This window comes from Vicugna pacos, chromosome 7 (assembly GCF_048564905.1).
Source record: "Vicugna pacos chromosome 7, VicPac4, whole genome shotgun sequence".
NCBI classification, from domain to species: Eukaryota; Metazoa; Chordata; class Mammalia; order Artiodactyla; family Camelidae; genus Vicugna; species Vicugna pacos.
Genome location: NC_132993.1, coordinates 45,314,500 through 45,338,728, shown reverse-complemented (window position 1 = coordinate 45,338,728; position 24,229 = coordinate 45,314,500). Strand labels below are relative to the sequence as shown.

Here is a 24,229-nt window from a genome sequence, read left to right as displayed (position 1 = left end):
CAAAGTTACTGTCTCCCTGAATACATTCAGGTGTCCTTAAATGCTTCCAATTTTCCTTCCTCAGGTTTGTTGTTCCAGGAAAGAAGTTTCTAAATTAATACTCTACAAATTTCCCCTGCATGTTGGTTAGCAAAATTAATGATCCTAATGGAAAAGTAAATTAATCTTTGATGCTTGGTTGAGGCTAAGAGAAAAATCAGTTTTGGGTGCTGGGCCTTCTTGATACACCTCATCCATAACATTCTCTCCCTTCCTTGCATGCTAACCATGCTCACGGGGGTTGGGGTGGGGGGTACAATACAGCTTGAAACTGCACCTCTGAATCCAAAGGGCCATGTTAGCAAACATTTATCAAATGCCTGGTTTGTACAGGATAGTGCAACTGCCCAAGAGAAGCCAAGAAAGGCTGCACACAGGAAGCCACCTGATGTCATGTTCCTCAAGTTTTACTTGCACTTTCTACATTCACGGTTTGAAAAGACTGCAGTAAACATTGCGTAAAATGTAAATAACATGCTCATAGTTTCTTCAGTTTTAGAACACAACAGCATTTCCAAAAGCCCCCATTACAGGTCTGAGGGTTCACAAAGCTCTCTTGGGATTAGGTAGATGTTAAGGGAATCGGGAGCTCTCTGATAGCCTTGCTGTGTTTTTCTAGCCAGAGCCTCTGCCGCACTGCATTGCTCAGTTCCTTTCAACTGAAAAATTAAATCTGCGCTCCTGTCAAAATGTGTCATCTGCACACGCGGACACTCATCACAGTTCACCACGCTCTCCGCGGAGACAAGATGGAAAGGATGGCGCAGTCCCTACTTCCGAGGTCTGGGAAGGCCAGATGTTTGGGAGGAGCTGAACAACTGGTGTCCTGGGAGTGTTCGGCAACGCCGGCTCTGAGAGTTCCACGGAGCCTCCGTGCTATGAAAAGAGCTAGTGTCCGTCCACTTCCTCGGGCGTGAATCACACTCTCTGGTTGGGCCTTTGGGAAAAAAATTCATGAAGGACACCATCCATTGGTGCTGGAGAACCTGCCAAATACCATCAGAACAGGGGGGCGGGGGTGTGAAGGGGGAGGGAGATTTTCCAGAGGCTTTTCTTCGAGGTCTCTTTATCCTTTGTGCCCCACGACCGGTGGGTTCTTTGAATGTAAACTCCTGGAAAGGGCCGGGAGCAGCCTCTTTCACGCCCGTGGAGTATCTTGCTCATCAGTAAATGCTGAATGACAGCGGTAATTTTGGCCTGGAAGACCTGGCGCGGACTGGGTCTGGTGACCCTCTCGCAGGGGCAGCTCGGGGCCAGGACCTGGGAGACCCGGGAGTGGACGCGGGGTGCGGGCGGCGCAGTCAGGCCAGGGCGCCGTCTGCGGGAGCGGGAGCGGGAGCGGAGAATGGGCTCCACCTGGCCGCCGAGCCGCGGCCGGAGGGGCGGGGCCCGGCTTCCCGGAGGCGGTGGCACCTCCTCTCGCCCAAGCGCGCGCTCCCGGGCGTCCGGCGCACGCGCAAGGCCGGGAGGGAGCGCGCCCCGGCGGCAGCGGCGGCGGCGGCAGCAGGAGGAGGAGGAGGAGGAGGAGGAGGAGGAGGGCGGCTGAGGGGAGGCTGGCCGCGCGCGCGGTCGTGGCGGCGGCGCCGGCGACCGGAGCCTGGCGGAGTGGGGTGCGAAGGAGGGGGCGGAGGGACAGGGGTGCGGAGGAGAGTGAGCCGCATTGCCAGTTCCCAACTACCAGCGGCGAGTTTGTAGATGGGGCTCCTCCGCGGCGCCTGCGGCTGAGGAAGAGCAGCAGCTGCGGGCGAAGGGGAGCGGCGACGGCGGCGGCGTGGAGGCGGCCGAGGTGTGAGCCGGTGAGTTGCCGGGGCCCCCACGTCGCTCGGGTAACGGTCTCGCCGCGCGCCGGGCCAGCCCGGGGGCGCCCTGTTGCTCGTCGCTTCGCGCCAGCAGGGGACCCCGACCCGCCCCCTCAGCACCTGGGCTCGGGCGGGCGGCGCGGACGGCGGGGGGGTGCTCGGCTCGGCCCGCGCTGGAGGGGCCCCAGCTGCCGGCGTGCCGGCGGGCCGAGCGCGGCAACGTGTCTGGCCCATGCTGCCAGCCGCCGCGCGGCGCCGCGCCCCGCTCTCCCAACGCACTCCCCGGCGCGGCCCAGGCGGGGGCAGGGCTGGGACTGGGGGCGCGCGAGGCCCCCTCTGGCCGTGGGGCGCGGGCGCCGACACCTTGTGCGGCGGAGTGGCGTTAAAGCATGAATGGAGAACAGCGCTGGGGGCGGTGGTTGCGGTGACTGATACCTTCGGGGTCAGTCCCCAGAGGGGGCGATTCGCAGGCCCCCAGCTGCCTCCCGAGCTCCGAGTACTTGGGGGAGGAGGCTTTCTGCTAGTACTGCTGCCACTTCCGAGGCACGAGACTCCAGTTGTTTGGCCGAAGTGGTTGTGGGCCGAGCACACGCTGCTCCGGAGGCGTTCGCGGCTAAGGCAGTGCCTTCCTATTCTGGGTACGTTGGTCTGGAATGAGAAAGGTGCTGGGGCTTTTTGTTTGTTTGGCGGGGTGGGGGGCCAGGAGGGAGTCGATTGAGGAATCTTTGGTCGGTGTGCTGACAGGATGTGGATTGGTTGGTGGGTGTTTTTGCAGGACTTTTTAACACTTTATTGGGAGTTTAGTCTCAATCTCCCAGTTCCTGGGATTACAGTTCGAGATTTCATCTATTCAATTTACATCAGCTGGGGCGTGCATTGTGGTGAGAGGGGTTGGGGGCAGGCGAGAAAGGGAATTGAAGGCTGATGGGGTAGCTCAAAATTCTCCGCATTACTTACAAACAGCTGGGTAAGGTCAAGACAGCCACGTTTTACTCCTCTACGCCTTTGGGGGTTATTGGAATGTTACTTTATGCTTCCTGAATTGGTCTTGTAATAGGGCTCAGAACATTTGAGGTGCGTTAAAATGCTCTTCAATTGGAGCATGATTTAGCAGCCATTTCTTCCCGTGAAATGTTTCAAATGCTCCTTCGGAAACTTATGTCTGTGGAATATTTTAGGCTAGGTAATACACTGTTACCAATGCGGAGATAATTGCGGTACGTAGGTAAAACAACGGACCTCTCGGTATTGCTTATTCTAGGCATCTACTAGGCGATTATGATAAGGTATCCGGCCTGATTCTAGTCAGGTCTTCTGAGGCCTAATTACAGTAAACAAAGAACTTTTGTGGGTTGTGGCATTGTGAGGTCATTTGTATCTGAAATCTGTCATATATTTAAATTTATGTTTAAATATACGTTTGCATAATGTGTTACTTTTTAAGGTCCATGCTGCTTTTAGTTTCGACTAGGGTTACATAATATACAAGTGGTAACACTTTTAATGCTCTGTTTTGTCCTATAGAGACCGTACACTAAATAACTTTATGAAAAAACACTTGGGGATGTAAGTATCCTTTTCTAATTGATGCCACTCAGTTCCTTTTCCACTGATATTTGAAAGTGATCTTTTAAATTTACATTCTAAATTAAACACTGGAAAAATTAGGGGCTTAAGCAAGTGTGGTAGCTCTACATAAGAATCATTTTTTGTTATTCTCTAGGCCAACTGTTGGATTTTTTTAAACAAATCATATTTTTCTTAAACATTTGTGGGAGCAGTTTGCATTTTTCCTGAGTCTCATTTCAGACTGAAATTGTTCCAGAGGATTGCACAGCCTGCTTCTCTCTCTCCTTCCCCCTCTGCCCCTCTTTTTAGCTTAGAATAACCAAGAAATCATAATTATGAGACTCTTATGTTATCTTATTAAAAGCTATTTTTAAGTTGAAATTGAGTATTTACCATCCCTTTATATACTTTATCATTTTATAATGGATGGTTAAAAGAAGACAATTGGTACTTTAATTAAATGCTTTTCACATTTTTTAATCCAAGCTATGTTAAAAATAAGAAACATCAGAAAATTATTGCTGAGAGCTGCAAATAATACAGGGTTAGTGCTAGTCAAAGGCTGTCTAAGTATAAAAACACCAGCAAAATAAATATTAAAAGAGGCAAAGAACCCATTTGTACTTCTGACATTATTTGCTTGATTATAAATTACCTAGTTCTAGGTGCTTTTTAAAAGAGTATCCTGCAAATTAGACATTAGGTTTTTAGCACTGATGATAAGTTTCTTTAACAAGGTGGTTCATTTGGTAAGTGACTAAATTTGTGTCAGAACTCCATTTCAGGTAGATGTAGTTAACTTGCAAGGAATGTGCTAATATATATTTCTGGAGAAATGAGCACCTCCCCATTAGACAAAACAAATACTAGGCTGTTTGAGGATATCGTTAAATTATTCCTAAAAAAAAAACCCAAAAAATGTGCTGGTTTGTTTTACCTGTAGATTCTTTCCTTCTAAAAATAATGTTCACATTTATGAATATCATAAGAGCAGGAAAGCATACAAGGTCTCTTTACTGATACGGTGCTATTACTGAATTAAAGATTTGATTTTTTTCATTGTAGGAACCAGGTTCTACATAGAGTATTTTTGGTCAGCCTCACAGAAGCTACAATGATTTCCCCACTCTTCTTGGTATTTGTATGTGACCACTGGGGGGAGACTTTACAATTTAGGTTGATTGTATCCCTCCCTCACATACACTGCTGCTAATCATCCCTGGGCACTTTGCCAAACTTCTGGAAGTGTGTTGAGGGGGATGCACTCAGAATCAAGTCTTGATCAAGGTATCTAAATGACTGTTTCTTTAACTTACACCACACTCACCAAGTACCTCTCTTTATAGATAGTGTTATTGACAATCTACTTTTTGGTCTACTGTTATATGGGCTAACTAAATATCTAACATAGTGAAAGATAAATTCATGAATACATTAGAACTTTCAAAGATGTGACTTTACTGATACTAATCTTAGAAGCAATGCAGGTTTAATTACTTTGTGTATACAGATATTAGTTGTCTGGAAAGAGCTGAAGAGAACACCACTCTTTTGTGAGGTTTACCATATCCAGACCTCTAAACTGATTGGTCTTCTATTTTAAAAAGCTTTCAGAGGAAGAGATATTGAAGCATCCCTTGTATCTAATTTCACCACATAGGGGAAGTCTTCCTTTATCATAGTAATAGAGATAAGATTAAAACTCACAATTTTCTTGACCATTAATCTCTAGCTATTCTCAGGAGGTACAGTAAAGTCAAAAAGAAGTGTAGTTTCCAATTTTCTCTTCTGACAGATTTAACCTTGTTAATGTCCAATTCAGTAACAGTGAACTCAGCAAAACAAAGGATGGTACTTTTACTGTAGCTTAGAAAAACCTTAGGTTTTTAAGTTCTTCTTTAACTAAAACCTTTGTGCAGACTTGATCATAGTAGATTCATGAAGTAGTTTCTATCATCTTATCACCCTAGATTATTCTTTAAAATGGCTTTGCATTTTTTTCCTCTTGAAAAAATTCATATCAAGTGGTAGAGCACATGCTTAGCATGCACGAGGTCCTGCGTTCATTCCCCAGTGTCTCCACTGAAAAGCCAAATAAATCAATAAACCTGATTACCTACCCCCTGCCAAAAAAAAAAAAAAGTTCATAGTCTACCAAAAGAGAGATTTTCTGCTTAGGAAATGTTCATTCCTGGCTAACTTCAACATTTTGTTTAATACTTAGGGAGTTGTTTCTAAAGGCCTGTCTGAGTTACCACCGATGCAAAGCAAAATGAGAGTTAAAGACAATGTAGTGAGTTTTTCAAATCCTTTTTACTGCCAACTAGTTCCTATACATGATCTGATTCCTACCTGCTTTAGCAACTTACAACTTTCCTCTTAGATCAGTTACTCCTTTCACACTGCTTTAACATTCCCCTTTGTTCACTATTACCCATCTACACTGCCTTTTTTTTTTTTTCCCTCAGAAATGTCATGGCTTGTTTGTGACTTAGGACTGTTCCCTCTGCCTGGAATTCTCTTCCTAAAATATAATACAGCTGGCTCCTTTTCGTCATTTTGGGTTTCAGTTCAAATATTACCTTCTCAGATAAGCATACTATCCAACCATCCTGTCAGAATGGCACCATCCTTATTTTCCTCTATCCTATTACCTTAATTTTTTTTCTGCAAACCATTTATCACTATCTGAATTGTATTTTCTTATTATTTTATTATCTGTATACTCTTACTAGAATGGAAGCCCAATTAGAACAGTGATTTTTATCTCTTTAGTATCACAGTGTATTCCAAGAACTTAGACTTGCTCCTTCCACACAGCTGTTATTAATTATAAATATTCTTTTTAAAAAATCTTAGGTTAGGTTCTGTCCCTCCTAAGGCTTTGGTGTTAAAATGTTTCTTTTTGAAATGATATGAATAGATGACACTTGAAGTAAGTAGGCTGTTGGCTGTAAGTAATAGAAATCCTTTCTAACTAGTATGAACAAAAGGTGAGATTGTAAAGATGCAGCGGTTTCTAAGGGAAACCAAGGGTTGAGACTCAGAGACTCTAGCGCCAGCAGGATATACGTCATCTCTTCTCTTTACTCTTCACTGTGCCTTTGCTTCATGTCTTCTCATGCTATAGAGGACCACTTCCTAGTTCTTTTAATGGAAAATATGGCCACTAGCAGCTGCTAAGTTTTCTCCACACCGGGCTAGACAACTGGAAACAGATTCCTCTAGCACCTATCCCTCCCCTGTTCAACAAACTATGCCATGTTGTTAGAACTTGATTGTACTTGCTGTAATAACGCAAAATAGGATTGAGCAGTCGCCGAAGTAGGTATCCTAATGATAGTTCATTTTCACACCAGAACGACCACGTCTCTGGAGGAGTTTTATCCTAGGAAAATGCTGTCAATTTAAATGAATGCGTACTTTGAGGCTACATTATAAACTTTGGTATTTTGATTCTGTATGTAGGTCTTTTGCCATGAACTAACTCCACCTAAGTGGGTATTAGAATCCTTTAGTGTGGGATAACACTAGTTCTAGGATTCTAATTTAGTAGGTCTGGTGTGGGGCCAGAGCATGTTTATATTTTTTAAGTCCCCAAGAGCCAGTATTTGTAAAATAATAACATCCTATAAAACATTCTTTTTACTAAATCAGTCAGCATAGCTTTTAAGATCCTATACCATTTAGAGAGCTCTAACCCTAGAACTTGGTCTTCTTACTTTGGTCTCTATTTTAGCCAGATTGGTAACTCTGAAAGCATCTAATTAATTTTCATTGCTTTGCTCACATTCATATTCTCCCCTTCCTTGCCCCCTTGTTTCTTCTCTGCTAATAAATGTTAAAGTTTTCCTCCCCCGAGAAGCTGTCTTTGGCTAGCCTCATCCACAATTTGTCTTTTCAGTACAGGACAAATGATAACACTGACATAACTGGTAAGTATAAGTCATATAAGAAGCTGATTCATGTGTTTGCATTCCTGAGTCTTGCACATGTATTCTCCTGTTTTACTGTTTGAACATCCTTATTTTTACTTTTTTTTTTTTTTAACCAAGAGCTTGGAGCTTAGACATAATTGGCTTAGTATTGATAATGGCATCAGCAGTGTCACTGAATGCTTACTATGTTTTAGGAGCTTTGCTGAATGTTCTTCACACATTATATCATTTGCTCATCACCAGTTTTTAAAAAATCAAATTAAAACCCTTAGATGATTGGTTTCCTGTGGCTGCTATAACAAATTACCACAAACTTGGTGGCTTAAAACAAAAGAAATTTATTCTTTCACAGTTTTGGAGGACGCATGTCTGAAATCAGTAACATCGGACCAAAATCAGAGTGTCCACAGGGCTGTGCTCCTTCCAAAGGCTCAAGGAGAGATTCTGTTGCTTTCTTCTTCCTCAGTTTCTGGTGGCTGCCAGAAGTACTTGGCTTGTGGTTGCATCACTCCAGTTTTCAAGGGCAGAATTTCAAATCTCTGTCAGCTCTGTTCTTTTCATTGCCTTCTCTTGTGTGTGTGTGTGTGTGTGTGTGAGAGAGAGAGAGAGAGAGAGAGAGAGAGAAGAAAGAGAGAAAGAAATCTCTCTTTGCCTCTCTCACAAGGACACAAATGATTTGAGGCCCCCACCCTAACCCTGTTGATTCAGGATAGTCTCCCCATCACAGGATCCTTAACCTAATCACATCTGTAAAGATCCTTTTTCCAAATAATAAAACATTCACAGATTTTCAGGATTTCTTTTGGAGGACCACTGTGATAATTCAGACGATCCAGAAAAGGAGGGCTGGTTAAAGTCCTTCTGCCCCATCCTCATTCCTCTCATTTTTAAGTCAGAGTTTCTTAGCCACGGACAATTTTGCTGGGCTCTCAGCACTCCCTCAGGGACATTTGGCTGTCATGACTGGAAGAGGGTTGCTCTTGGCGCTATCAGATACGATATCACATATCAGGGATGTTGCAAACAATGCACAAGACGGGCCCTCCCTCACAAAGAATTATCCAGCCCAAATGTAATGGTGCTGAGATTGAGAAGCCTTGTCCTAAAGGTAACTATTGCCAATAGTTTCTTATATATCATTGCTGAAAAAAACCTTATATCAGCACATATAATGAGTAAAAACCCTCTGATACAATTTGATTATGACTCGTGATAGTTTTTGGTTGATTGAAAGTTGATTTAAGTGAAGAGTCATAACAGATGATTCACATATACCTTAAATAATGTATTTTCACTTTCAAAATATAGATGTATATTCATGCACCAACATTTGCTTTGAGTATGTATCTTTTGCCTGCAGCTCTGGGTCAACATTCTTATATAAACTTGTACATTATTACCAATTCCTAGCTTTGGAGCAAGAACTTAAAGGTTTCTGAAGGAACCTGAGTGTAGGATCCTTGTAGTGTTTTATGACTTCTCAGTTGTTTATAGTTGTCTTGCTCACACTTAAATATACAACAGTTTGTAGTTTTTGTTTTCTTGTTTTGTCACTTGCATTCTTTGGGTCTTTCCAAAGCATTCAACTTAGTTTTCATATAAAGAACAATCTAACTCCCATGGTCTTATATCAAATACAATATTGTGTGTGTGTGTATACATATAAAGAAATGCTATTTTGCACAAAAAAGAGGGCTGTCTGATACTGCAAATACTACTTCCAGTTGCAGCTCATTGAAATAGCTTCTAATCTAGTGATGTGGTGAGAGCTAGGGGTCACAGTTACTTTCAAATTTTTGGAAGTTTTAGAAAATTTTGTTTTAATACTATAATGACAGAATTTGTAAATATCTATATGATATTACTATAAATACTTTATTGTTAGTACCAGCTTAATGTTTGAGTTGCTTTTTAAAATACTAAATACTGAAAGAAGTGTTGGCTTTTCATTAACAAAAGCAAATATTATGTGGAGTTTTGCTCACTAGCAAAATATTTTCACCGTTTCTTATGTAATTAAAATGATACAATTTCTTGAAACTGGGTACTTATTATTTTCTTACTCAGCATGGCAAAAACGTTAAGAGACATGGGTTGTAATTCCAGCTTTTCTAACTCCCAGCTCTTTTTGTTCAGGACAGAGGTCTGTGTGGTACCAACAATAAGCTTGCCGGCAGAGATTCTGGCATTATTGCTAAATTCAGTATGCCTCACTCTGAAACAGAGATTATAACACCTACTTTAATTGGGTAATATAAGTAAAGTATCTAGTACAGAGTCTGGTACAATAGATGTCATTGTCCTTCCCTTCTCTTACTGTCTGGTACAGTGTTCTTTATACAGTGGGTAATATTTGTTGGATGAACATGTTTTCAGTTGTGTTTGCTTGATTCATAAGTTTCATTTTTTCCTTTGCAGTATAAGAGCTATGTCTCATTTAGTAAATATTTTTTAAAAGAACTTTACTTTTAAAGCAGTCCAGTATATTATGTGCTGTTGATTAACGTTAATAAGTCTTATTTTTAGGTGACATTTCAGTGTGTTAACAAAGGCTAATTAAATATTGGGTAGAAAGATGACTATGTGACCTCAAAGATTCCTCCAACATAATCTAAAATTTTTATAAAATTCACACAATCCTGATTTTTCCTCCTGCTTTTCCCCTAAAAATCTAAAGTAGTAAGTAGTGTTTGATAATGTAGTATTTTGTTTTGAATGACCATATTTGTAATATGTTCATAATGGTCCATTATCACGTATGAAATTCTTTAGTATTTGGAGTGAATGTGGCTGTCCTCAAATGGATTTGCCTTTTTATTTTACCTAGAATATTTTTGTCTATATACATATAATAAAATGTTATATGGGAAATTTAATTTTACAGAAAGAAAATTATTTGCCTTTTTATTCATCTACTGAATATCCTATCTGGGACTCTGGTATAAGAAACTTAAATAGCTAAGTTAAAGAAATTTAAATCATTGAAGTTCCTTATTTTAGAAATTAAATGATTGTCACATAGTTTTACATAAGTTGATCCAGAAGTTTTTCATTTTCTTTTTTAAACTAGTAATCTTTTGGAATGGGAGAATAAATGAAAAAAAAATTTTAAACCACATTTTTAAGACGGTTGGAACACACTTTGAAGGCAAATAGGCAAAACCATCACAGTATGCTCTTGCCATCCTTAGCATTAGGTTCTCAAAAACCCCAACGTAGAGACACTTCCCCTGAAGGAACTGAAAATGTTACAGGGAAATAAGGTTAAGGAGTCTGAGACTATGAATGAACCCTTAAAAAAAACCTTATAAACTTTTAATGTCTTCCCAATTAAAACACTAAATATATCAAACAAATTATCAGTGACATTTGTTGCAATTCAGTTTGGAAATACCAGATACTATACAATTAGTTTTGATTTACCCACTTCTTTCTTGAAAGAAGTTGCAGGATTTCCAGTCTTGAGGGGAGAGGGCAGGAAATGCTTCATAAATCCTTAGAAGCATTTTTTGGGGTGTCTTAATCAGAGCATTTCTTATTTTCACATAAAGGTTACTAACTTCAACTTCTGTTTCTGTTGTTTTAGAAATAGAATAACTTGGATATTTGAGATAAAAAAATAAGCTTTTAGTAACCTTTATTTAACTCACTCAGCTCACTGTAGCCAAGTGAGTATTTATAGTTCCTTTCCAGCCGTGGTAACTTCATGCCAGTTTGAGTCAGAACTTAACATAGTGGGGCACTGACTTGGCTCTCATTGTCCTTCCGTTCTTATCTCCTTTCTCTGCTTCCCAACAGAGTGACTCTAGATCGAAGGCTGGAAATTTGTTTTGTCTCTGTTTCTATATCTTTTAAGAATGCCCTGCAAATATCTTCTACTACTACTCTGCCATCTCTTTATTTCCTTTCTCTTTTATCTTCCAAACCTGCAGTTCCCTCTTTCTCAAAATATCTCCAGAAACAACAACTTAGAATTTGTTACACTCAAATAGAAGTCTTTACCTAAGTAAATCTGTTTATATACGTATGGAATGGAATTTGACATAATAAAAGGGTTTCTTTATATAGTTTATTTGAGGAAAGAAATGGCCTTTGTATCCCTTCAGCCAAGCACTGTCCCGTGAACTTAGGCTATGCTTAATATTTATTATGGAACAAATTAGGACCTCACAAATTAGCACATAAGTAGTGCTACAGACTTAATCTATGTAGGAGACTATGCAAGTTCTGAAAGAATTTAAGAAATTCTCATCTGTAGGGAGGGACTTGCTGCTCATTTGATTGAATTAATTTTGAGATGCGACCTAAGATCCCTTTTAGCTCTAAAACTTTGATTCTAAAAAAAATCAAGAAGTGGGCCATCAATTGATTGGATATTAAATAACCAAGAAAAAAAAGAATATTGGGTGGAGTGACTTGAGTGAAGGCATTTAGGTGGGAATGAGATATGTGGCTGTACATACAGGGAGTAGGAAGATCAGTGTAGTTAGGACAGAGTTTATATTAGAGAATAGAGGAAGTAGACTAAGTAGTTGGAAAGCTAGATTTTTAAAAGAGAAATTTGAGCATTCTTGGATGTCAGAAAATCCTGTGTTTTTCTAATGCAGTATTGTCATTAAAATGATATTTTAACATGATCTATGTGATGTCAGGCTGAGTGGATTGCGGTGAAGAAGAGAATACTAGGAAAAGATTTGCGGTGATGATTTAAAGGTGAAGCACTGAGAGCTAGAAAGACAGGTGGCAGAGAGGATGGGGAGTAAAAGATGAATTTGGGAAATTGTGATTCACTGTGTCTGATCAAATGGAACATAGAGGTATTTTGAAGTTTTCAAGGGATTCCTAGGCAAAGGATAGTCCCTGGATTTTCAGCGTTTGGGGATCTTTTTCCCAAGATAAGCCCTGATCTTGTTTTAAAGGTTCAATTAGGTTCTTATTTTTAAATAAGTTGTTATATTTCTTAGATTTAAGTGCATTGTTCTCAACTATATTTGACCTTTTTTATTAAAGGATAGGAAAGCTCTTTTGAGACCACTTCCCTGGGTATCAATTAGTAAGTCAGATTTCATTTAGCCCTGCATGATATACTGTTAACTTTCAAAGGCATTTACAGTAAGATGATGGAGGCGCTGTGTAAGTGGTGTTATGGAGGGGAGGGGCAGAGAAACTATAAAAATTAGAAGATTAAATTTTAAAAGTGTTCAAATGCCTGACATATGCTTAAAACTGTTAGATGTTGTGGGAAATATGAAAAGTATGTGATTTGATTTTTATCAGAAAGCATGTATAAAATATGGTCATGGGCCTTCCTCTCCAACATTTTTTTTTTTAATTCACCAAAAAACTGTATAGCAAATAACCTCTTGCAACCATGGCCACACTTTCTCTAGAAACCCTAATTATAATGAGACATTTACTGGGTGATCAAGAAAAGTGAGATGATTTTGTTGCTTGGAACACCAGACTATATTAGCTTGCTGCATCTATTTACATTGTTTAGAATATACCACTGATCTTTAAGGGGACAGTTTTGCCTCCCATGGGACATTTGGTCATATCTGAAGATTTTTGTCATAGTTAGGATGAGGGTGCTTACTAGCATCTCGTGGGTAGGAACCAAGGATGCTACTAAACAGTGCATTGGACAGCCGCCCTCACCCTCCGTAACAAGGGATTATCTGGTTCAAAATACCAGTAGTGCCAAGATTGAGAAACCCTAGAATATGGAGTAGGCAAATTCTCCTCTCCTGGGCAATTGTAGAGACCAGGGTCAATTTATTACTTCCTTTTTTTCTAGGTTTGATCGGATACTGCCTTCTGTTAACACACTTTCCTCCCACAGGTTATAGTACACTTGATTGTTACTGCTTTCTTTATTGTATTCTTATCCTAAGGCTATATCTTGGGCACTTTGATTAGACAAATTTCCAAGTACTTCTACCTGTCTTTTCTGAGGGGGGGGCTTTTTTTCCTGCTAGTTCTGTGTATTTTGTGTCTTCTTTTACTAACCTAATTCTTGAGGGATCACCCTATTTCCCAATTCTGAGGGCCTCTTAATGTGATTTCTTAAGTACTTTCTTTTGTAAGAAGACTTTTTCATGTGCGTCAAGTCCCTGGTCTGGGTTGAGCTAGTTCTTAACTCCAGGTTTTTTCCGATAATGTTTGACTCCATTCTAATTTTTTTACTGACAATATTTGAAGCTGTTCTAATCTTTCTGTTATACAAGTTTATTTAAATGAAATGCTAATTTCTTTTAGAATAATTTCTGCTTATAAAGATTGACCTACAGGTAACAGCTACATACAAAAAGGTATTATAATGGCTTCATAATGATAAGTGAAAAGCATTAAGAGCCAGTTTATTTTTTCCTTAGCCTACATCAATTTGATGTTGATGTAAACATACTGGCCATTTAATAAAATGTAAGTGCAGTATGCCTATGAATACAGTTGACCTTTGAATAACACTGGGGGGTTGGTGGGGTGGAGGGGCTGGTAATCCGCAGGTCATTTATTGTTGGCCTTCTATCTGTGGTTCCTTGGCATCTGCAGATTCAACCAACCATGGATTGGACTGTACTGTACTAGTACTGTAGTATTTACTATTGAAAAATATGTATACATAAGTGGACCCGCACAGTTCAAACCCCCATTGTTCGAGGGTCAACTATTCTGTGTACGATAAAGGAATAGGAAGGGAAACCAGAAATATAGAGAAATTAATTCAGAGGTAGTCAGGGTGTGATGCATCCAAATTGTGTGTGTGTGTGTGTGTGTTCACATGTGTGTGTTGAAAATTTGTCATCTTTGAGAGGCAGAGTTGTGGAGTAAGTGTAGGTTTTCTTTTAAGTAAATATTTTCTGTCTACTTCTAATATGCATCACTTACATCTTAATCTTTCATTTTCATATGTGTAAATGGCTCATTAATTTGGCTTCCATCAGTCTAAAACTGATCTACCTCATTGGCAAATCATTTGTTAAAAAGGCTTTCATTCATTTACTAAGTGATATATTCTTGAACTATATCACAGAACCATTCAAATGTATATAGTTAACTGTTTTGAATCTTAACTCCTTCCTTGGACTTCTGTCAGCCATGAGAGCATTGGTGTTGCAGCTGCTGCCTCACAAAAGAGGTTTCAGGTCCTCACTGCATGAGCACGCAACCAGCGTCAGTAAGCCTGTTTTAATTCTGGAAATACTTTAGCTAAGAAATATTTAAATACTTGAAGAGACTACTTTCTGAGTCTAGGAATTCCAGGGTAGTCAGATGCACTGCTTCTATCCTTGGTGTGCTGAACAACCTAGTTTATCTGAAGGTAGGGATTTCTTTTGACCGATGAGCAGGACAGCTCTCCCTTCCATTACTTACGTGAAAATTTATTTTTAATTTTTAAAAATATTAATGTTACATGATAAACAGAGTAAAAATAGTACAGAAGGATGAATGTACAATGAATGTTTAAGATTTTCTGTTCCCAGTCTTTCTTCTTAAAGCTATTCATCGATAACAGTTTTTGATTTAGTTATATCGTTTCTCAGCAATTCATCATTGGCATTTTTGACAGTATTATATACTTTGTCATGTGGGATTGTCCTGAACAGCACTTTATGTTTAGTGCCCCTGTTCTGTGCCACAGCCACTGGGGTGTCAAACATGCCCTCACACATTTTCAAATGCTCCTGGGCAGGGGTACCCTGGGTGAGAATATTACAAATTTTAAAATTATACCATGTCTTAGAAAACATGGGTCTGTTTCTTCAACTTTGCCCAATAACTGCTGACTGCTATAAAAGAATATTTGAGTGTACACGTGCTTCTCAAGGGAGGCCCAGAAAAAAATCCACTTGGAAAGCACTGTGCTTACCGTTAATGTCTTGGATTACAATTACAGTTGTTCAATCTTACCTGCTTTCCTATTACAGTACTACTTTCTTGTGTCCTCAGTTATCTTTTTTTTTTTCCTCTCGAGTGTTTTTCATGATTTTCAATTGTGAACTCGTGCTTGGCTGGGTTTTGTTCAAGGGATTCAGTGCAGTCTGGTTGTGGGGCACATTCCTCCAGGGAAGATTTGCTAAAGCTTTTCTTTGGCACTTTTTTTAATTTCTCTGCTTGGAGTTTTCTGAACTTGGTAGTTGTATTGGAACCCTGAATCCATGAGAGTAGGTTGTGGTTACAAATTCTCAGGTGAAATTGCCCCCTAACACGGAGTCCAACCTGGGAAAGGTGAATTTCCTGATTGTCTTCCTTGGCCAATGAGGACTTCTTTTCCAGGCCACTCTTACCAAATGGGGCTTAGTCCTGTAAGATTGTGGCTCTATACGGAGGGGTCTAAGTTGGCAATTCTTCTTGAACAAACCAAGGCATAAAAAATTGCCTCTGAGCTTCTAGGTCCTGAGATCTGCGAACACATCTTGCAGCCATGACTTGAGCACCTGCTTACCAGTTTGTTTTTATCCTCTTCATGTTGGCTCATGGGGGTTTTCTTGGGAACTTGTTTTTGTACTTGAAAGGATGTTTTTGATATTTAGTCAGCATTTCTAGGCATTTTGTAAGTGAGAGAATTATGTTCAGATTATCAAGTCCATCTTTGCTGGACAGGCAAGCCTCCTTGGTCTGCTTTCTAACTTCTGGGAATTTCCGGTTTTTAATCTCTTATCTGTCTCCCACCTCACTTCCAGTATTATTGGTGTTTTATTCTGTCATTTCAGTGGAACTCTGGGAGGAAGGCAGTGTAGGCCCATGTGCTCAGCCTGTCATTGTGTCTAGAAGCTTGTTTCATAGGTTTTAGAGCTAAGCCCATTGGGGCTAACCAACCTGATGAAAAGTACATCTCTGTAAATGCCTTTTCATTTAACTGTGATTTTTTAAAATTTTAATTTAAATTTGAACTTAAGGAACATGATCTTTGGCTATAAAAGCAGTGAAAGGGCAGGGGTGGAGGATGAAGTTCAGACCATTAACTGTGCAACTGAGCAAGGCCTCCTTGGTATGGGGAGTAGTGTGGGGATCTTAACCATGAAGTCTAAATGTCTAGGGCAAAATCACATTACAGTGAGAAACCATGTTTTTTTTAATTACATGCAATAAATATTAATGGAGTCTGGCAATAATAAGAATTAGAGTTCAAAGATAAATAAGATGCCATTTCTGCCCTCAGAGAACCCACTAATTTTATGGTGGAGACAGATGTGTAAATGAAAATAAAATCAGTTCTCATTATTCATTATTTGTAGTGGTTTTGTTCTCTAAATTCTCTGTGAACACTGAATTAGGGAATACTGAGTTGTTTCTGAGATAAAAAGAGGGTTAGGTTCCTTTGAGCCTCTGATCACATTTCATTAGCTGGTCAATACATAGTGTTTTATGTGTGTTTCTGTTTAAAGACATCTTGAGATATATATAGATATATGTATATACACATACATACATACACACACACATATATACACACACATATATATACACACACATATATGCATACATATTGTCAGTTCTTTAACGTTGAATGGCCAACAGCACTTTAATTTCATGCCTGAAGGAAGCTCATTGAACATGTGTATTTTCTCTGTAGGGCACATAACCAGCCTTCTTTGTGCTTAGGAACACTAGACAGCACTTAAGCACTATGCTTGGGGACATTTTAGACAGTGAAATCACCATGAAAATGCACAAAGATGTGAAAAATGTGGCATTAAATAAACCATGAAAAGAATCTTGTTTTTTTGGTGTGAGAGCTGAGACAAGAAGGCATTGTTGCCTCATCGGACCTAAGCTGGGGACGCACACGTCGGGCATGTTTTTTGCTGCTCTGTGTCTGCATATGACAAAAGCACTGGGAGTATTGACTTTGGGGTTAAAGGTAAACTTTAGCAAGTAGGCAAATTCACAAATGCAGAATCCTTGAATAATGAGGATCAGTAGTACTATATACTATCAACTGTGTACAACTGTATCAACTGTACTATCAGCTGTACTAAGTGCTGTATGTCCTAAATCTACTAGATTGGGTCAGGAAAGGCTTCAGTTGAGACTGTTAAGATGAAGTTACAGCAATATGAAGCAATGGATTTATGGGCAGCAAATGGCCCAGTGTGGCTGGAATTTAAAGGACCCCTTTAAGGAGGAGCAAGAGAGAATATCTGAACAGTTAAGGGGGGAGATATGAGGCAATTATGCCATGTTGAGTAATTTAGATTTTATAGGTGATGGGGGAACCAGTGAATGATTTTAACCAGGGAGAAAATGGTCATATTTGTATTTTGGAAAGTTCATTCTGATGGTTGAATTGCGGATAAATGAAGTAAGAAAAATAGAAAGTTTAAGAAGTTAAGGTGAGAGAGAATGAGAGTATGAACTAAGGCAGGCAGTGGAGATAAAGAAAAAGGGATGTATTTGAAAGATATGCAGTGTATCAGATTGAAAGGTCTTGGTGCAGATTAGGTAAAGGGAATAAAGGTGATTGAACAGCTATACTTGGGTGCCATTAATTGAGATAGAGAATATTAGAGGGAGACCAGATTTAGGTAGTAATTTGTTGAGTTTGGGACATATTGAGTTTATTGTGTCCATGAGATATCTTTACTGAGATTAGGTAAGAAAATGAGTCTGAAGCTCAGAAGAGAGAGCTTTAGAGACATTAGCATGTATTTACTAATTCGTTGATGAATATCTGAATGTCTTCCATGTGTCAAAGCACTGTCCTGTGCTAGAGGAGACAGAACAATGAGTGAATTTCTAGGGAAGGGAGACAGACAAGCACACTTTCAGATGAGTACTATGATGAAGATGAAACTGGGAAGGAGGGAGGCAGATTGAGGGTATATGTGAGGGAGAGGAGCTAGTTGAGACTGGGAATTAGGATTCTCCTTCTGGGGAGGTGACATTTATACTGACACAAAAATAAAGAGAATAAGGATATGCATGTGGATATCTGGGAAGATAATTTCAAGCAGAGAGAACAGAAAGTGGTAAAGATGGGAAATAAACTAGGCATGTTTGAAAAACAGAAGAAAGGCAATTTGCCTGGAGATGAGCAGACCAGGGGGAGAGAATTGTAGAAGGTGAACTCATAGGGGCACACAGGAAGGCTCTCTAGGTCATGGTTGAGAGTTTGGATATTTTTCCAAGTGCAGTGAGCAGCCTTTGGACATTTTTAGCAGAAGAGTAACAAAATCTGTTTTAAATGATGGCTCTAGCAACTCCGGAGAATATTGTTGAGAACTAGAGTGAAAGTAGGGGACCAAGTGAGTGACTACTGAAGTAAATGAGCAAGAGATGATGGTGGCTTAGAGTTACATGATAGCAGTGGAGGGGGTACAAGAGTTGGATTTTGAGTCAGTTACTTTTATGTACTTTTCTTCTGTTACCTCCATCAGGGCTGAATTTAGGGAGGAGGGTATAGCTCAGTGGTAGAGTGAATGCTTAGCATGCACAAAGGTCATGGGTTCAATCCCCAGTATCTCCATCAAAAGTAAATAAGCAAACCTAATTACCTCCCCCCTCAAAAAGATGGGGGGGGGGAAAGAAGGGCTGAATTTAAAAACCGCTGTACCATTGGTATTTTTGTAAGCGCATATATAAAATATGTGTTATCTTGGAAAAACTACTAAATGAAATGTATTATTCTAAAATAATCTGGTTTGGGAGATGCTAAAAAAGATTCAAATTTGCATATTTAATACAATCTGGCAGTGATCCTGTAGTTATATTTCATGTTTATTAGTGCTTATTATATAAAAAACACTTTGAGACAGTTTTGCTGCTTCAGTTATAATACATATTTTCTTATAATAAAGCAATGGAGCTTTAAACTGCTTTATTAATTAGTGGTTAGGTCAATAAAAATGTATTCAAAGCAGGGCTACTACAGTGTGAGAATAAATTAGGAACAGCACTATTTGAGCTGTTTAAAAAAAAGAATGTAGATCTAGCTTTTTCTCTGAAAGAGGTATGTGCTTTAACCAGGATACTTCTGGACATGGCATACAGCAGGAACTACGGTGGGGAAGGATTAGAGATTAGTAGACCAGTTAAAAGGCTTTTAAAATAGGGTAGACAAGAGAAGATAAAAACTGAATCACAGGTCAGAGACTAGAAATTGTTGTAGAAGTTGACTTTGAGACTTGTATGTAGTAGAATGAGAAGGATTTGGAGGAGAATTTGTTAAGGTTAGGGAGAAGGAAAAAGAATCAGATGATTCTGAGATTTTTAAGCTTTGGAGAATGAGTGAATGGTGATGTCATAATAACGACAGCTGAAATCTCTAGCTAGGGTGAGTGAGTAGCTTTGAAAATGGTAGATTAAAGACATCATCTTTGGGATTCCCAGGAGAAGTACATTAAGAAGGCAGTTGGAGAAAAGTGAGTTCTATAACTAAGATATGCAAATCATATTAGATAGAAATTAGTTGAAGCCCTACAAGTGAAGAATGAAAACCTGCAGTGATGGTCTGCCCTCAGGCAGGATGTGGAGAAAATATGTGATTAGTTTCTCAGTCAACTGGTTCCTAAACATGTTTGAGGAGAGTGGTGGCTAAGGAAGCCAGACAGCAGAGGCTGAATGGAAAGGTAGAGAAGTGAAGAAAAGATGTCCAGAGTGAACTATGCTTTAGAGAGGCTTGGTGTGATGGGGAAAAGGTGAGAGAGAAAGCTGTGACATAAAAGGGAAATGGGGTTCAAAATAGGGATTTAAGAATTATTACTGAAGGATGAGAAAGTTGTTAACATTCATAAATGTGAGAGTAATGGAGAAAATATTGAAGTTACAGGAGAGGGATAACCCATGGGTCATGGTCGTGCAGTGGGTAGGAGGGACTTGATTCACCACACAGGCAGCAGCTTCATAGAGGAGGAGGGACATGTTTTCTTGAGAGATCTGAAGAAAAGCGGCAAGGAATGGTGCCGATATATTCGATTCTACAAGTAGAGGAGAATTTCAGTAAATCATAAGTAATAACACCTTTTCCTTTCCCTTCTGACAAAATCTCCTGCTGGCAATTTCGAGTAGCAAATGTTTGCAACAGAGAATGTAAGAGAACCAGAAAGGGGCAGATGATAGAAGTGTGCAGTAGTATTGGGAACCTTGCTGATTTGGGGAGAAAGAAGGAAGGTTGAGCATATTGAAAAACCTGGAAATAAGAATAGGAAGGAGGGCACTGAAAGGAAGGGAAAGAGCTGTGAAAATCAGAAGTGAGGGGAGATAAAGACAAACTTGCTTCCCTAATGATTTTGTCTAGGGTTGCCTTTGTTCAAGAGTGCAGGCAAGCTGTAGCCAGGCTACTGGGTGAAACTTTTCATTAAGTCTAAATATAAACTACACCATTAATGCAATTTTATCAAACCAAAGCACATGAAGGAAATTCTGTTAAAGCAGAAAACTATCATTATACAAAAGGACTTGTAAAAATTTTCTGCAGTATTTTAAAAAATATTTTATGTAACCTTTTAAAAATTTATAAGAGACACAAATTACCATATTTTTAGTTCATTTTGTTATTAATATTCTCAAAACATGGTATCCAGCTCAGTCCTTCACTGCCAAACGGGAAGGGCTGGCAAGGATATCCAGTTGTGTCTAGTATTTATGCTTGCCATAGGAAAATTTGCAATGAGAAGGTTAAAATAGTGCCAGTGTTCAATTGTCGTTTTATCCGTTTAGAGTGTTCTTTCACCACTTTGAACATGTTGCATATTCCTCAAGTTTCTTACATCCAGAAACTCTTCCAAATAAGAAATGTGAGGTTAAAGCCTAAAATAATCTTTCATTTTGGATAGGCTATAATTTGCTGCTCTCATCGAGACAGGACCTCTTTGGACTTCTAAATTTCTAAAATTTCTAAATAATTAGTAAGGCTGCTCTATGCAGGGTTTTCATGTGGACTCATGAACTTTACTCATATTGTAGGTAATGTTAGACATTCCATGCAGGGTCTCCCTATGTGGGGAGCTTGTTTTCACCTCTCTTCTTCCCTGAGCATTCCTGCTCAGAAGACATGGTTGAGTGGCATTATACCTTTGAGAAGAGAATGTTTCCTACTTCTTTTTTTACTATTAAAAATATTTTTATGCTATTTTTAATGCAGTCCCTTGTCTGTACTTTCATGTACTTTTATGTAATGTTTTGCTCAGTGCTTTAAATGCTGGTATAAATAGAAGTGAACAACAGCCTGAGTGTTGAATGAGAAGAATATTCCCAAATGATAGCTAATTCTAATAGATAATAATGTATTTTTTTACATAGAGCTGTGTCATTTTAGTATAACAGTACTATAATCTGAATTGTATTTGATTACAGATCAACGATTTTTAAGCCCCAGTTCCTTATTAGACTGGAATTAGTGTTGTGTGAGTTAAGGAAAATGATCTGGATTGACACTAGATAAACATGGCAGGGAATTGGAGAAGCAGTTTTATGATGAATTAAACTTGATTGACAAAAAGCTTCCTTTTGTTAAAGTTAAATCTTTACACTTATGAATGCAGAGAATATACATATCTTTTGAAAACTGAAAATATTCTTTATAGGTTTTAAAATACTGATCTTAAGCATTATATTTTAATGGAATATTTTACTAAAATACATTTTATGTCATAATGTACACAAAGGAAAATTTAATGAAGCATATCATCCAGGGACAACTTGGTCTTCCCAGGCTTTTGCTTTCAAAGAGAGAGTCCTTTTTGTTTTTAACTCGGCAAGAAGCTTTGCAATTCTGATTTTTCTGCATTCAAACTGGTTACTGTTTACACACGAGAGGTGTGTTTTTGGTAGGTTTTCATATTCAAATTGTTAATGCATGTATAGATGAGAAAGACTAACAGTGCCCCCCAGTTCTCTTATCTCTATTTCTTGCTCCCCAGAGGCTACTACTTGGAACTTTTTAGCTGATTCTTATGGCATTTAGCTCCATATCATTATATGGCATGCTTATATTGCTGATTTTTTATTTTTTATTTTAATTGTTATGGAAGATGAGGATTTAGCTCTTTTTCCACTCTCTCCCTTTTCTCTCTCTCTCTCTCTCTCTATATATATATATATACACACACATACATATATATACACACACACATATCTGTACATATATATATCATGTACACTTCTGATCCCTCAATTCTCCCAACATAATTATATTAAAATTTTTATTTGATCAGTATTTATTAATTGATGTATTAATAAATGTAGTGACCTTCTCCATTCCTGTATTTTTATTTTCCTGAAATTATTTGCTGAGTTTTCTTATATACTATGTATCAATAATTTAATATCTCTCCTAGTTTTCTAAATCACCTTTTAATATGTTCACTCAAATTTATCAACTTCATTTTCTTGAAGATGTCACTCCTGGGGCCTTCTGACCTGTCTGGGATGGACTCTTTATTCTCCATACCTGATAACACATTTGTCACCATCTTCTTGAGAATCACTTGTGCCTTTCTCCTCAGTTGGGTCTTCTAGTCCCTATATCTCATGTCTTCCCTCTTTCTAATTTGCCTCTTTGTTTCATACTCACAGGGTAACACATCTTTTTTTTTTTAATCTTTCTTTTTTTTAATTTGTTCTTTTTTATTTTTTTAACTTTTTTTATTGATTTATAATCATTTTACAATGTGTCAAATTCCAGTGTAGAGCACAATTTTTCAGTTATACATGAACATATTTATATTCATTGTCACATTTTTTTCTCTGTAAGCTACCACAAGATCTTGTGTATATTTCCCTGTGCTATACAGTATAATCTTGTTTATCTATTCTCCAGTTTTGAAATCCCGTCTATCCCTTCCCACCCTCCGCCCCCTTGGCAACTGCAAGTTTGTATTCTATGTCTATGAGTCTATTTCTGTTTTGTATTTATGCTTTTTTTTTTGTTTTTTGTTTTTTGGGTTTTTTTTAGATTCCACGTATGAGCGATCTCATATGGTATTTTTCTTTCTCTTTCTGGCTTACTTCACTTAGAATGACATTCTCCAGGAGCAACCATGTTGCTGCAAATGGCATTATGTTGTCAGTTTATATGGCTGAGTAGTATTCCATTGTATAAATATACCACATCTTCTTTATCCAGTCATCCATTGATGGACATTTAGGCTGTTTCCATGTCTTGGCTATTGTATATACTGCTGCTATGACCAGTGGGGTGCATGTGTCTTTTTGAATTAGAGTTCCCTCCTGATACATGCCCAGGAATGGGATTGCTGGATCATAGGATAGGTCTGGTTTTAGTTTGTAAATAGTGCTGCTATGAGCATTGGGATGCAGGTGTCATCCTGAAGTAGGGTTCCTTCTGGATACAAGCCCAGGAGTGGGATTCCTGGGTCATACGGTAAGTCTAGTCCTAGTCTTTTGAGGAATGTCCATACTGTTTTCCACAGTGGCTGCACCAAACTGCATTCCCACCAGCAGTGTAGGAGGGTTCCCCTTTCTCCACAGCCTCTCCAGCATTTGTCATTTGTGGATTTTTGAATGACGGCCATTCTGACTGGTGTGAGGTGATACCTCATTGTAGTTTTGATTTGCATAAGAAATGCAACTGATTTTTGAATGTTAATCTTATAACCTGCTACCTTGCTGAATTCTTCGATCAGCTCTAGTAGTTTTTGTGTGGACCTTTTAGGGTTTTCTATATATAGTAACATGTCATCAGCATATAGTGACACTTTTACCTCTTCTTTTCCAATTTGGATCCCTTTTATTTCTCTCTCTTGCGTGATTGCTGTGGCTAGGACTTCCAAGACTATGTTGAATAGGAGTGGTGATAGTGGGTATCCTTGTCTTGTCCCAGATTTTAGTGAGAAGCTTTTGAGGTTTTCACCGTTGAGTACTATGCTGGCTGTAGGTTTGTCATATATAGCTTTTATTATGTTGAGATATGTTCCCTCT

The 24,229-nt window shown here is 39.0% G+C and overlaps 1 protein-coding gene and 1 long non-coding RNA gene across 6 annotated transcripts in view; one reads left to right on the top strand and one right to left on the bottom strand.

The window, feature by feature from the left end:
• Positions 1-430: 430 nt before the first annotated feature.
• On the bottom strand, positions 431-1,937 carry LOC140697405 (uncharacterized). Its single transcript, XR_012074409.1, has 2 exons — positions 1,718-1,937; positions 431-976 (listed from the first exon to the last, which is right to left on the bottom strand). It is a non-coding gene; the product is annotated as an uncharacterized lncRNA (long non-coding RNA).
• The window catches only part of PALS2 (protein associated with LIN7 2, MAGUK p55 family member), a 102,951-nt gene continuing 80,384 nt past the window's right edge, over positions 1,663-24,229 (top strand). For 2 of the 5 annotated variants that reach the window (XM_072964819.1, XM_072964820.1), the window contains exon 1: positions 1,663-1,835. The gene's annotated coding sequence lies outside the window, so the exon portion shown is untranslated. Of the gene's footprint in view, positions 1,836-2,217; positions 2,477-19,603; positions 19,711-24,229 lie in introns of those variants that run through there. The other 3 variants (XM_015237270.3, XM_072964817.1, XM_072964818.1) reach the window with 3 other exon arrangements.